Source organism: Marmota monax, unplaced genomic scaffold, assembly GCF_021218885.2.
Source record: "Marmota monax isolate L192 unplaced genomic scaffold, Marmota_monax_Labrador192_F-V1.1 WCK01_AAM20220418_F8-fsc00021, whole genome shotgun sequence".
NCBI lineage: Eukaryota > Metazoa > Chordata > Mammalia > Rodentia > Sciuridae > Marmota > Marmota monax.
In genome coordinates this window covers 6,411,357-6,426,529 of record NW_026695228.1, presented here as the reverse complement: position 1 = coordinate 6,426,529, position 15,173 = coordinate 6,411,357, and the positions used below count along the sequence as shown (strand labels likewise).

Here is a 15,173-nt window from a genome sequence, read left to right as displayed (position 1 = left end):
TAAAAAGGGCTGGGGATGTGCTTAGTAGTTAAGCGTCCCTGGGTTCAATCTCTGGTACAAAAAAGAGGGGGGTGGACGTCATGTTTCTCACACTGAGAAAATGGAAGGGAGGTGGGTCTGCTCTCTGCCCAAATCAATTTCTGCTGCCTTTTGGGCTTCAAACAAAAACTAAACTAATCTCCCTGCTCTCATTCTGATGGCAGAACCAGCCCAAGATCCTGCCCCGTGGAGGGAAACTTTCAGCAGAGGGCAATGGAGTAACAGAAGGCTCTGTGCTTCCTGCCCTCTCAGCCAGTTCCCCCAGGAGCTCTGTCACATGGGTGCTGGACCCTTTTCCAGCACGTGCTATTGTAGGCAGGGGTCTGCCTGAAAGGTGCTCACCTCCCGGGGAACACTGGGATAGCCATGGGGTATACATCGTGAGGGTAGCTGTCACTTAGTGGTTATAGAAAGTGCTGGCAAGGAGGGGCTGGGGGGCAGTGAGGTCCACCTCTGGTGTAGGTGAGGATCAGTCAAGCCAGCTGGCCTATGTTAGCAGTGACTAGCAGGAACCTAGTTGTTTGGTCAGAATAAGGTTAAGCAGCCTTTTTTTTTTCTGGCTGCCATTGGCTCAGAGAGCCCAGTGAGCATGATTAGGAATGTGGTTTACAAATAGTGTCCAGACTTATTACCTTTAATGGAAATGCATCTCAGGCTTTGTATGTGGTTGGCTTTACTGTGCATTGATTTGGCCTGCCTCCCTTAGACACCCTCTACCGAGTGTGGATAAATCTAAGTTCAGCAATACTGAATTCACAATCAGACCCTGACCTTGTTACATGTTGGCAAATGCAATGTCTTGGCGGAGGTTGGTGGAATGGTAGCCTTCAGTTTCAGAGTATTGGGTGATGTTTGTTGACAAATGAGTGTCTCCCAGCTAGCAAGACACAGCGTGACAGTTCTATATAGAACATCAGTTTCTGCAGGGCGCCATGGCGCATGCCTGCAATCCCAGCTGCTTGGGAGGCTGAGGCAGGAGGATCATGAGTTCAAAGCCAGCCTCAGCCACTGCAAGGCACTAAGCAACTCAGTGAGACCCTGTCTCTAAATAAACTACAAAATAGGGCTGGGGATGTGGCTCAGTGGTCCAGTGCCCTTGAGTTCAATCCCTGGTACCAAAAAAAAAAAAAAAAAAAAAAAAAAGAACATCAGTTTCTTCAGTTGGAAATCCTGGTGTTGATTCTTCTTGATTTTGGAGCCCATGGTTGATTGGACTCTTTGACTATTAATTACCTTTCTTCTAGGAAGTCTGAGCTTTTGGAGGGGAGACTGTGTTTGATAGAAATTCTTAATTTCTCATCTTTCCTGTCTTTAAACCAGAGAGTGGGAAAAGTCAGTAACTCCTACTGGCTGACTGTCTTGAGAGCAGCTAAACTCACTTTAGAGCAAAAGTCCCATGAACCTGTCATAGAATGTATGAATGGTTTTGAGGGAATTTTGTCCTTATTTTACACAATCTTTGGAAGTTGATGTCACTTGTGGCTGATGGCGAAATTCAAAACTGGATATTCTTTTTATAATCTTAAGTTTTTAATGTTTTTATTGGCATTAAGCATACACCAAGTGGGCTTCATTGTTACATATTCATATGTTGGGCAGTTTCACTCCCTAGTACTTCCCCTTCAAATCTGAATATTCTAAACCAACTTGGTGGCATATGCCTGTAATCCCAGCAGCTCGGGAGGCTGAGGCAGGAGAATTGCAAGTTCAAGGCCAATTTGAGCATTTAGGGAGGGCCTAAGTAACCTGGTAAAACCCTGTCTCAAAAAAGAAAGAAAGAAGGAAGGAAGGAAGGAAGGAAGGAAGGAAGGAAGGAAGGAAGGAAGGAAGGAAGGAAGAAGTGGGTCAGTTGTTAAGGGCCTCCATGTTCAATCCGTGGTACCAAAAACAGACAAACAAACAAAAACCCTTATTATACTTGAGTAGTTTCTAGTACAACATTAACTGACAGCAATATAGCATTCTAGCTCCCTTTGATTACAGAGGAGGCACACCTCCACCCCATTTACTCCTACAGCAGGTATTTGCTAAGTGCCTTCTAGGTGCCAGATATTTTGTAATTAAATTTCTAACCTTAGGACTGGTGTCCTATGCTTTTTCAGATTTCAAATTCTACAGGATCATGTGAGTTCAAGTTAATTAATTCTAAGGACTAAAATATAAGACTTCCTGTTAAGATGAAAATTAATCTTACATGATTTATACAGATATTTGAAAGCCTTGGAATTAAAATAGCGCTTAAGACTGCATATTTTGACAAGTTGGGCCAAAATAATTCTACAAAAAAGCCACTGAGCTTTCATATACATTAAGGCTGTTTTATGGTATTGGAAATACTACGGGAACTATGCAGTAAAACACAATTTATAAAAATCTAAGTATTTTTAAAGGAAATTCATCAAATTTCAATTTGGCAAGCAAGCCCTTAACTATGACCACTGACAACTGCATTAATAATTTGATTGATGTCTTTATCTTATTTATTTGTTTGTTTGTTTATTTAGGGTACCAAGGATTGAACCACTGAGCCACATATATCCCCAGCCTTATTTTGTATTTTATTTAGAGACAGGATCTCACTCAGTTGATTAACGCCTTGCTGTTGCTGAGGCTGGCTTTGAACTAGAAATCATCTTCTCAGCCTCCTGGCCGCTTGGATTACAGGCGTGGCCACCATGCCTGGTTTATTATTTATTGTTAATATTGTGGTACTGGGGATTGAAACCAGGGCTGTCTAACCACTGAGCCATATCCCCAGCCCTTTTTAGTGTTTTGCTTTGAGACAAGGTCTCCCTAAGTTGCAGAGGATCTCGCTAACTTGTCCAGACTGGTACTAAATTTGTGATACTCCTACCTTAGCCTCTGGAATAGCTGGGATTATAGATGTGTGCCACCACACCCAGCTAGAATTTTGTAGATTCTTTCAGTATATGAAAACCTTTCAGATTAGGGTAGAAAATGTAGCTCAGTGATAGAGTACATGCCTAAGGCCCTGATCTCAATCCTTAGCAACACATACACACACACACACACACACAGCTTTTAGAGAAAATAATTGAAGACAATCTAAAAAAAATTTTTTTTAAGAAATAGTCTTCCAACTCAAGTTATATCTTCTAAAAAATTATGAACAATATATAAAAATTAAAAATTTCCAAATACCAGCATCCCTGACTTCATTTTGCATTCAGATATGACAAACCCACTCACTTGTCTCTGAAACTATAAAATTGTGAAATAGCTTACATTTTTTGTAGGTGAAGTTTAAACTCTTTTTGATTATTTTCAATCCTTCCATTGCTCTTCTTAAAATATTTCATATTATCTCATCTCTTCCTTGAGATAAAGAATCTCTATTAGACAAAAAGTGATTCCAAACCTGAGAATATTTTATATAACTTATGGACTATGCTAAGTAAAATTTTATCACTTGCTTCCTTAAGAAAATTTAGATACTAAAACTTTAGCCTCTAACCTTCTTCAACCTAATCTCCATTCTTATTTTATGATATAGTCTCTTGTAGTTTATCTAATGGTTTAATAGAGCTGTGTTTGAAACTGGCTAGAAAGCAATTTCAAGAAATGGTTTACAGGCTACTTTTAATGGGTACTGTTAGAGTATTTATTGCTCTCAGATATAGCATCATCATTATTATTAAAAATTATTTGTGGATGGCCAGTGGTTGAGCCTGGAGCTATGAGAGACATAAAGAAGTCACAGTCGCTTCCCTATGTCCCATTATCTGGCAAATAAAAACAATGTGTCTCCTAATGGTTTCTCTGGCTCTATCTCAGATATTTTCCCCTTTAGGGGATGGACACCGGTCAGAGCCAGATGATGTATTTTCACCTTATTTTAATTGGTTCTCTTCCCCTAAGTATTAGACTCCCTGACAGTCAAGCTGAACTCCCTAAGAGCAAACACCAGAGGGTTGAGTTGTACCTGTGACCTCTACAGAAAAGCAATGTTGATTCAGGGGCCAAGACCTGCACTTGGTCTGCACTGCTCGGATCTGTGGGGATTGCAAGAAATGACCTTGAGCACAGAGGTGTTCGAAATGCGTGGGAAGAGAAATTTCCCCACAGGAACGGGATAAAGAGTTCCTTCCCCGCATCAGCAAGGATAGAACTTTGTGTGCCGAGTAGACACCCATGGCCTTTCTTTTGCTGGCTCACAGCCCTGGACCCTTGGATTCTCTGCAGCCCGGTTTACTGGATCATGCCGGGAAAGGCTCCCTGCCCCTTCACTGAGGTTGTTTTTTGTTTTGTTTTGTTTCTTATCAGGATTGAACTCAGGGGCACTCAGTCATGGAGCCACATTCCCTGCCCTATTTTGTATTTTATTTAGAGACAGGGTCTCACTGAGTTGCTTAGCACCTCACCTTTGCTGAGGCTGGCTTTGAACTTGTGATCCTCCTGCCTCAGCCTCCCGAGCTGTTGGGATTATACTCGTGGGCCACTGTGCCCGGCTGAGAGCTGAGTCTTCCTGTTCCAAGGAAGGAAGGAAGTGCCGCAGTCTGGCTGGGCACAAAATCACGAGCCACTCACAGCCTTGTCGATTCAAACAGCAATTCTTTATTCCCGAACTGTCACCAGCACTCTTCACGTTCTGGGGAAAATTCTTTACCTCCACCGGGCTCTGCATCCCAAATACTCTCTGAATCCCGGGAGAGCTCAACGGGAACTCAAGGATTTGGCGGGCACCTGAGGCAGCAGGATACTCCCTATTCCCAGCAGGATACACCCTAAACCTGAACCCACCCTAATCCAGCAGGATCCTCCCTAAACCCGGATCCACCCTGGTCCTTGAGCAGGGTCACCTTTCTCAAACATTCATGCAATGTCACTGCAAATGACCTGGGTCCAAGGCAAGCCTATTTCCACAATGGCGAGACCTCCCTCTAAGCAACATTGGGTAGGCTGACAAAGAAATTGCCATGCGTCATTCCTACTTGGTTATGGCTCTCAGCAAGTAAGGATGGGAGGAAGGAAGGAGGGAAAGAGGAAAGACGGAAAGAGAGGGAGGGAGGAAGGAAGGGAGATGGAATGAGGCCGAAACTTTATCCTGGGGCCCAGCATTCAGTCCCAAGAGTTACATCCTTAACTATGGGAGCTCAGCACTGCCCTCCACATAGTTGAGGCATCCTCAAGAACATTCTCCTTATTATGGTGCTTAAGTTGGCCTAGATGTATATTTCCTCTGGCTATTGCTTTAGGCGTCACTGTAATCACATCAATCTGGATTCTGAGTTGAAATCACCAGACCTCCAACTATGTAAAGGAGAAAAGGAATTCCTTAAGGAATGTGAAACCTCCCTATTTCACATGTTGGCCAGAGTTTATGGACATACTTAGCAAAGACCACAGCAGTCCTCAGCTGCCCATATGCCCCTGGTTGCTGCTATGTGTACATACAAGAGACACAGAGAACCCTGATGGCATTGCTGGACTGAGGATAAAAGGGACACAAAGTTGGGAATGAAAGAGGGGACATTACAGCTGACCCTACAGAAACAGAATGTGAATATTATGAACAACAATATGCCCAGAAATTAGGCAACAGATGAAATGGGCAAGTTCCTAGAAAAATATAAGTTAGTGGCTTGAGAAGAAAATAGGAAATTCATGCCAGATGTGGTGGTGGACACCTGTAATCCCAGGAGGTTGAGGAAGGAGGGTTACAGGTTCAAAGCCAGCCTTAGCAACTTAGCCAGGCTGTAAGCAACCTAGTGAGACCCTGTCACAAAATTAAATTAAAAAAAGGGCAGGTGGCATGGGATGTGGGTCAGTTGTTAAGCATGCTTGGGTTCAATCCCTGGTATCAAAAAAAAAAAAAAAAAAAAAAACCTAGGAAATTTAACATATCTGTAACAAATAAAAAAAATTACTTAGTACACCTTGGGAGGCCGAGGCAGGAGAATCATGATTTCAAAGCCAGCCTCAGCAAAATCAAGGCACTAAACAACTCAGTGAGACCCTGTCTCTAAATAAAATACAAAATAGGGCTGGGGATGTGACTCAGTAGTTGAGTGTCCCTGAGTTCAATCCCTGTTAAAAAAAAAAAATTTGAGTTAGTAATTAAAAGTTCCCTATGAAGAAATACCCAACTCCATATGGTTTCCCTAGTGAATGCTATCAAATATTTAAATAACTAATATGAATACTTTCCAAGTTCTTTGAGAAAATAGAGAACATTTCCCAACTCATTCAATGCAGGCAGCATTACCCTGATACCAAAGCCAAAGTCACCACAAGAAAATAAAACTCCAGACCAATGTTTCTCATGAATATAAGTATAAAAATCCTTCATAAAATATTCTCAAACCAATCTTAACTACATAAAACAATGTGGTACACCAAGATCAAGTGCACCCCAAGGGTGTCCTGTATCCTGGGAATGCAAGGTGACATTTACACCCCCAAACGGATTAATGTGATATACTCTACAACAGGATAAAAGTTGACATTGCAGAGGGAAAAAAAAAAAAAGACTATTTACAGATGACATTCTTTATGTAACCTCCAGTTCACCTCAGAAGGTGATTATAATCAGAGAGAGGATTTTTGAGGAGTTAATTATGGTTCAGTGATGTCTTAAGGATGGGGCCCTAACTCAACAGGATAGTGTCATTTTAAAAAGAGGAAGTGATGCTAAAATTTTCACAAGGAAAGGCCAGATGAGGACACAGTTAGAAGTAGCCACGTGCAATTCATGGAGAGATCAACCCTGCTGACTCTTCGAACTTAGACTTCCAGCTTCCAGAACTATGAGAAAATCAATTGTTGTTGAAGCCGTGGAGTCTGTAGCATTTTGTTATGGCAGCCCAAGCCAACTATTGCAACCACCGTGCTCTTGCATATTTCCTCCTGTCCTTCCTCACAGTTCCAGTGAGAACTCACTGATGACTCTCTTTTTCTTCTGCCTCCAACACCCCAGCTCCTCTGCCTTTTCTTGGCGCTGTTCCTCACTAGTGACAGTTCTGCTGGTTACAGTAGCCAGGATGAAATCGTCTCCTTAATTGTCCAGTGCATTTTCTTTCCCATCGCAAAGACCTGTATGCGGTTCCTCATCAGCATTAATCAAAAACTGGAAATCGTCCAAAGGTCCTGCAATTAGTGAATTGATGAACAATGTAGTATATTCATATAATGGAACTCCTTGCAGCAATCAAAAGAACAACCGAGAGGACAATATCGATGAGCCTTGAAAACATCCTAGGTTAAAAAAAAAAAAAGCCAGATTCAAAAATTTGCCTACAGTGATTCCATTTGTATGAAATGCTCTGAGGAGGAAAATTTAGACAGACAGAAAGCAGGTCAGTGGAACCCTCAGCTGGGGGCGGGATTACAGATTGTCTCCAAACAAAGGCTAAAGGAAATTTTGGTGGTGGTTGCAACAGAGAGGGAGGGATTCTAGACAGGAATGTGGTGATGATTGCACAGCTCTTTATGTTTACTACAAGTCACGAATTGTGCACTTACAATGGGCCAATTTTATGGTACATACGTTATGGCTCAACAAAGCTGTTTTAAAAAAAGAATAAAAAATAAAATTTGAATGCTGCAACAAACTCTGAAGATTCACTATTAAAGCCAATTATATCCAAAGGGTAGATTAAAGCTGCCAGATTCCAGGGCTTAAGCATAATAGACTCATTGACTCATCTACTAGAGAGCATCAAGCATGGAATTCTCCGTAATCTCTGGGTCCATGTTGGATCCAAATATCTAGACCCACCCATGGGGTGAGGCCCTTTCCATTACTGCCAAAGACCAAAATTGTGGTTTATACGTTCCAGTGTAGTAGAAATGAAGAATCAGGAGGGAAAATGATTTGATGAAAAACCAAATTATACAGTTTAAGCTTTTAATCGTAGGACAATGATAACATGGTGAAAGATTACAATGTCACCCTGCTCATCAAGTGACCTTTGCTTGTAATTGTACACACTGCATTTTTTTTCTTTTAAAATTGGACTCTCTCTCTCTCCCTCTCTCTCTCTCTTTCTTTTGAACAACCTATTTCTTTTCTTCTTAATATTTTTTTAGTTGTAGGTGGACACAATACCTTTATTTTATTTATGTGGTGCTGAGGATCAAACCCAGGGCCTCACACATGCAAGACGAGCACTCCACCACTGAGCCACAGCCCCAGTCCCATTGAACAACCTATTTCTATTATGTTGTTGCTCATGTATGGGACAAATCCCCATGAAGCAGTCTGTGGATGTTGAACATCCAACATAGAGTTAGGAGCTTACTCCATCTTTGGTTCGGATCTTTCCTTCCAAATGTACTTCTGTCTTTGGAGCCTTCCTCCCACCACGTATCTTTGTGTACCATGAATTCCCTCCCAGCTTTAAAGACTTAGACCAAATGAAAATCCATAGTTCATTTCTTTTTGAAGCATCATTATTTGAGTAAATATATTAGTAATTACATTTTTGTTTATTTTTTATGTTTTTTAGTTATACATGGACACAATATTTTGTTTATTTATTTTTATGTGGTACTGAGGATGGAACCCAGGGTCTCTCACGTGCGAGGAGAGAGCTCTACCACTGAGCCACAACTCCAGCCCCTAATAATTACATTTGAAAGTAAGAAACGGTGCCTTATTCATGGGGTAGTCTCCAGGCCCCCCTGCATTGGGTAATTGGTTGTAAATGCTTATTGAATTGAGTGGAATGTACCACCCCCTAGTGGCTGAACAGGAACATAACTCTAGACCGTGCTGAAGAATGCCCTCTTCCTCAAACTACTGTCCTGAGGATTTTGGAGGACTCAATTTGTGAAATTCAACTCAAGGGAATTTAGAGGGTAATGACTACAAATCCCGCCCCCCCAAACTAAGAGTAGTTCATACCCTCTCCGAGTGGAGATCACAAACTCAGCAATTACCTTTCCTTCTTCTTTTATCCATTTCTTGTTTTCTTTTTTTGGTACCAGGGATTGGACCACTGAGCCACATCCCCAGTCCTATTTTTTTGTATTTTATTTAGAGACAGGCTCTCACTGAGTTGCTTAGCGCCTTGCTGAGGCTGGCTTTGAACTCATGATCCTCCTGCCTCAGCCTCCCAAGGAGCTGGGATCACAGGTGTGTGCCACTGTGCCAGGCTCCATTTCTTCTTAGTCTCCTTTCCCTCTCTCCTCTCTTGTGAATCTTTTCCCTCTCATAGTCATCAATTTTCATTTTTTTTCTTCCTTCACTTCTTGTTCTCATCTCTTCAGTCCTTTGGTTTTGTGTCAATTTCTGAATATTTACATTCATTTATTTCTAATGTGATCATTAGAAAACATGACTTTGTGTGAGTATTTTAATGGGTACAATGACCAGATGCCAAATTCAGCAGTTGATATCTGGCTTCAGGGTTGAAAAAGATCTTTTCAAAGATAGTCTCTTGGATTTTTACAGCATTTTTATAGTAAACTTATTTCTTTTTTTTTCTCTTCAATACCTTTTTAAAAAATATTTTATTAGTTGTTGATTGACCCTTTTTATTAAAATATTTTTTAGTTGTAGATGGATACATTTATTTATTTATCTTTATGTGGTGCTGAGGAGCAAACCCAGGGCCTTACACATGCTAAGTGAGTGCTCTACCACTGAGCCACAACCCCAGTCCCAGACCTTTATTTATTTACATGTGGTGCTGAAAATAGAACCCAGTACCTCACACATGCGTTCTGCCACAGAGCCACAACACCAGCCCAAATCTTTTTTTTTTTTTTTTTTGGTGGTACTGGGGATTGAAGCCAGGGCCTTGTGCATGCTAGGCAAGCACTCTACCAACTGAGCTATATCCCCACCTCTCTCTTTTAATACCTTTATTTTGTTTATTTATGTTTATGTGGTGCTGAGGATTGAAGCCTTATACATGCAAGGCAAGTGCTCTACCACTGAGCTACAACCCCAGCTCTAGTAAACTTATTTCTAATGTGGTTTCACATTTAGTCTCTGATTTTGATATCTTCAAGGATTTTTTTTTTTTTGTACCAGGAATTGAACCCAGGGGCACTTAACCACTGAGTCACATTCACAGCCTTTTTTCTTTTTTCTTTTGAGACAAGGTCTGAATAAGTTGTTTAGGGACTCACTAAGTTGCTGAGGCTGACTTTGAACTTGCGATCCTCCAGCCTTAGCCTCCTGAGTTGCTGGGATTACAGGCGTGCGCCACCGTGCCTAGTGCAAGGAGTCTTCTTAAGACAAGCATACAGGTATTAGAATTATCTCTATCCAACAAAAAATCAAACTGAAGAAGAAGGAGAATGAACGCTTGTCTCAGATCACAGATATTCAATCTGACCTTTGTTCCCACTTGTCATCTATCAGGGCACCAGACTTTCCACAAAGCTGATTTCTGAAGAATTGGAATCAAGCTTCTGTCCCATTCTAGATTATCTTAACAACTATACTTACTTGTCATTTAGGAGCCTATAATTATTTCATAATTTTGAAATCTTATTTTTTACACACTTTAAAAAAACTTTATTCATATAAAAAACCCATTTGTTTTTAAAAGCATTAACAAGAGAGAGAGACAGAGACAGAGAGAGAGAAATGGTATGGAGCAGAAGTCATGCCCCTTAGTAGTGTTTGGTGGTGGGATTTTTGGTCATCTGGAGTTGAATGTTTAGTGTTTTTATAAATGAAAGAGGAAAAATATATAGTTAAAAGGTCTCAAAAGCCCATAGCTATTCTATTACCCACACCCCACCGAGAAAAAAGAGCACCAGGCAGAGCAGAAACAAGAGAAATCAAATCAGCTAGACAAGAGCCAAGTCTAGCTGGGGAAGTCCCCCGTGCAGTGCGCTCTGAGGGTCACACAGAGCCGAAGGCTCCTTTTTGTCAGAAAAGGTGGATGAGAGTGGGAAGAAGTGGGAGGAAGGGAGGTAAATAAGGAATATTAATGCATGGGAAAAGGACATGGAGGGTTGTGCACTTTTCTCCTACCCCATGGCCTCAATATATGAAGGAAGGGGAAGAGAGGGATTAGGAATTCCAATTGCATTGAACAGAATTTTTAGATCAAGGAAAGTAGAAGGCTTGAAATCTTATTTCTTTATTTTTAGTGATGCAATGAATGTAATTGCTCAAAATTTACCTGGGATTATGGAACCTTAAAGCCAAAACAATTAGAAATCACCCAACCCAAATTTTTATTCAAGCAAAGGATTAAATTAAGACTCAGAGAAGTGAAATGTCATACAGGTCACTTGGAATACAGTCAGGAGTAAAACCCAGGTCTTTGGGACTCCCACTTAGTGCCCAGTCCAGTGCTCTGTGCAGTCTACTGGAGCACAGTATGTATAAAGTAGAGCTATAAGTACCAGAACCTGAGCTCAGACAGACCTGGGTATGAATCTCAGCTCTGCCACTTGCCAAATCATTTAGATAAGATAGCTAAGCCTTAGTTTACTCATATGTCAAACAGTGATAAAATCTTGCACTAACTTCATAGTATTGTTCAAAGAGTAAAAAGACTACTAGACAGGTGCAGTAGTCCCAGCTACTCAGGAGACTAAGTCAGGAAGATTGCTTGAACCCACAAGTTGGAGGCCAGGTTTGGCAATATAGACCCCATTTCAAAACAAACAAACGACTTAGTATAGTAAAAATGTGTAGCTTGACAAAATGTATTTATATTTTTTATAAATACCAATATAGCATGATAGCTAAAAAGATAGTCTTTGTAGTTCACACAGCTGATATTTCTAGATTTTAGCCCTTTGCAAGCTATTCAACTTCTCTTTTTCCAAATATTTTTTTATTGGTGCATTATAGTTGTACATAATACTGGGATTCACGGCTACATACTCATATATGCACACAGTACAACAAAATTATTTAGCCAATATTATTCCCTAGTAAAATTTTTAACTTTATAATTAAATTTCTTTGAGTATTGGTTTCCTCATCTGTGCAATGGGAATAATAATATATGCCACTTGGGTTTTCTAGAAATTCAAGTTGAATACAATAATTCATGAAAAATTTTGTATGTTCCTCTGGTCAGAGATCAATAAGTGGATGCTGTGATCAGCTTCTTTCCTGGGTTCCCCTGTAAGTTCAGACTTCTTAGTGAACAAAACGTTGAACTGGAGAATTTCATCTAGAAAATATTTTATTATAAAAATACTATTTTCACTCCAAAGCAATGAAGTTTTCAAGGAAATCAGGAGAAACAAGTTTTTGTTATCAAATGAAGGTAATAGCTGCTGAGTGTGTGTCGTGTGGGTACCAGGTCTCTCTCTCTTTCTTTGTTTTTTTTTTTTTTGTACTGGGGATTGAACTTGACCACTGAGCCACATCCCCAGCCCCTTTTAATATTTTATTTAGAGACAGGGTCTTACTGAGTTGCTTAGGGCCTCACTAAGTTGCTGAGGCTGGCTTTGAACTCATGATCCTCCTGCCTCAGCCTCCCAAACCTCTGGGGTTACAGGCATGCGGGCCAGGTATTTACATGCAGTCTCTCATTTAATTGAACTCTCAGTAAATTCAGGAGTTAGCTCTTGTAATCAAGAAAGGTCTGCTTTTGCTGCCACCTGATGAAGTCATTAACTCAAGAGACAGAGTGACAGGGAAAGAAGAGCTTTATTGGCAACAAATCAGCAAGTTGGAAGATGGAGACTGGTCTTAAAGAGTCATCTTGCTTAGGAGTTGAAGGCCCAAACTTTAAATAGAGTCTCAGACAGGTGGGTGGGTGGGCTGCCTGGATGGTCATAAATTTTTGTGGTCAGATGACAGTGGTGTGGGCTCACATGCTGTTATTAGAAGGTTATCAAATGTTCTGAGTTTTGTAACTCAGTAAAGTTACTGATTATAAAGTTCCTTTTTCCAGGAATAGCTAACCTTGAAGTTAATCATTAAGATACAGAATAAGGCCAGGCATGGTGGTGCATGCCTGTAATTCCAGAGGCTCTGGAGGCTGAGGAAGGAGGACTGCAGGTTCAAGGCCAGCCTCAGCAATTTAGTGAGGCCCTACACAACTTAGTGAGATCCTGTCTCTAAAAACAAAAAGGGCTGGGGATGGGTTGGGGCTGTAGCTCAGTGGCAGAGTGTTTGCCTAGCATGTGTGAGGCACTGGGTACTATCCTCAGCACCACATAAAAATAAACAAATAAACAAATAAAGGCATTCTGACCATTAAAAACTACAAAAAAAAAAAAAAGCCTCAGTGATAGAGTGCCCCTGGGTTAAATACCAGTATCAAAAAAAAGAAAGAAAGAAAAATAAATAAAAGTTCTGGAAGCTGAAAGTCCAAGTTCAAACAAAGAAAGAAGAAAGACAGAATAGGGAGGGGAAATCAAAGGCAAATCTTGCTGGAGGACAGTTTGAACCCACGAGGCAGTGTTCTGGTTTAGGTGTGAAGTGTTCCTCAAAGGCTCATATGTTAAAAGATTGGTCCCCAATGCAACAATGCTCAGAAATGAAGATTTTAAGAAGATACTGGGTTAAGAGGGCTCTGACCTCATCAATGGATTAACCCATTGAGGGACTCATACCTGAATGGACTACTGGTGGGGGATGGAACTGCAGGAGGTGAACCTACTTGGAGGAGTGGGTCCTGAGATGCATGCCCTTGGGGACTATATCTTGTCCCCTTTCTCTCTCTCTTTCTGCTCCCTGGATGCCATGAGCTGAGTAGCTTTCTTTCCCCATGCCCTTCTACCATGATGGACTCCTCTGACCTCAGACCAGAAGCCTACCACTCATGGAGCCAGCTAACCATGGACTAAAACCTCTGAAACCATGAGCCAAAATAAATCTTCCCTCCTTTAAGATTCCTCCTACCCGCAAGGCATTTTGTCACAGCAATGAAAAGTCGACTACACAGGAAGCTTTGGTCAGAGGTGTTGTGTAGAGCAGACCTTCTGGAAGATTACGTTTATTTAGGGCTTCTCTCTGTTACAGTGTTACAATGCTCAGGTGCAGACACATTGAGTACCTAGTACAGGGTCAATTGCTAGTAAGTAGCTGGACTCTGGTTCAGATCACCCCATGGTCTGTTCTCTGCTACTGTGTCTTTTTTTGTTGTTGTTGTTTTCCATACTGGGGATTGAACCCAGGGCCCTGGCATGTTAGGTATGTACTCTTACCACTGAGCTACAGCCCCAGAACTTTAAAAGTGTTTATTTTATTTTGAGACAGGGTCTCACTAAACTGGCCAAGCTGCTGTCAAACTTGAGATCCTCCTGCCTCACACTTTCAAGTAGCTGGATTATAGGCGTGTGTCACCCCCCTCCCCCCGGGGGGGGGACCTTCAACTGTATCATTTTATTTCAGAATTATTTGTTTAATGAATGGAAAAGAACTACTTTATTTATTTATTTAGTGGTACTAGGAATTGAACCCAGGTATGCTTTACCACTCAGCCACATCCCCAACTTTTCATTAATTTTTTAAATTTTATTTTGTTGGCAGGGTCTCACTAAGTTGCCCAAGTTGGAGTTGAACCTGTGATCCTCCTGCCTCTGCCTCCTAAGTAACTGGGATTACATGCATGTGTCACCACCTGGGGTCCCTGTGTCCTTTTCATTCTGCCTTCCAAAGTGAACTTTTGAAAGAATAAAAGCTTGACACCACCAAAAATTGGGCTAAAATTTAACAACGTATTCTGATTACCCAAATCAGCAAGAGAATGTCTATATAAGCTTGAATAATGCTAGGGAAAAAATCCTTTTAATGTTTATTCTATGAAATCTGAACATTCTCAAATGAAAAGTCCTAATACAATTGGCTTTTGAATTCTGTGTTATTAGTCTGCTAGGGCTGACATAACAAAATACCACAGACTGGGAGGGATAAACAAGAGAAATTAATTTGCTCACAATCCTGGATGCCGAAGGCCAAGACGGAGGTGCTGGCAGTCTGGTTTCTCCCGAAGCCTCTCTCTGAGGCCTACAGATACAGATGGCTCCTTTCACTGTGCCTTCACATGGCCCCTCCTCGGTGTATGTGTATCCCTTGTGTCTCTTCCTCTCCTTACAAGGGCACCAGTCCTACTAGATTCGATTGGGGCTCCACTCTTATGAACTCTTTTAACCTTAAAATACCTCTTTAAGGGCGCTGTCTCCAAATACAGTCACACCGGGCTTTAGCATATGGAGATATATATATATATATATATATA

At 41.1% G+C, this 15,173-nt stretch overlaps 1 non-coding gene across 1 annotated transcript; it reads right to left on the bottom strand.

Annotated features, from left to right (window-relative positions):
• Positions 1-9,774: 9,774 nt before the first annotated feature.
• Positions 9,775-9,850, bottom strand: Trnaa-agc (transfer RNA alanine (anticodon AGC)). The gene has a single exon. It is a non-coding gene; the product is annotated as a tRNA-Ala (tRNA).
• Between the last annotated feature and the right edge of the window lie 5,323 nt (positions 9,851-15,173).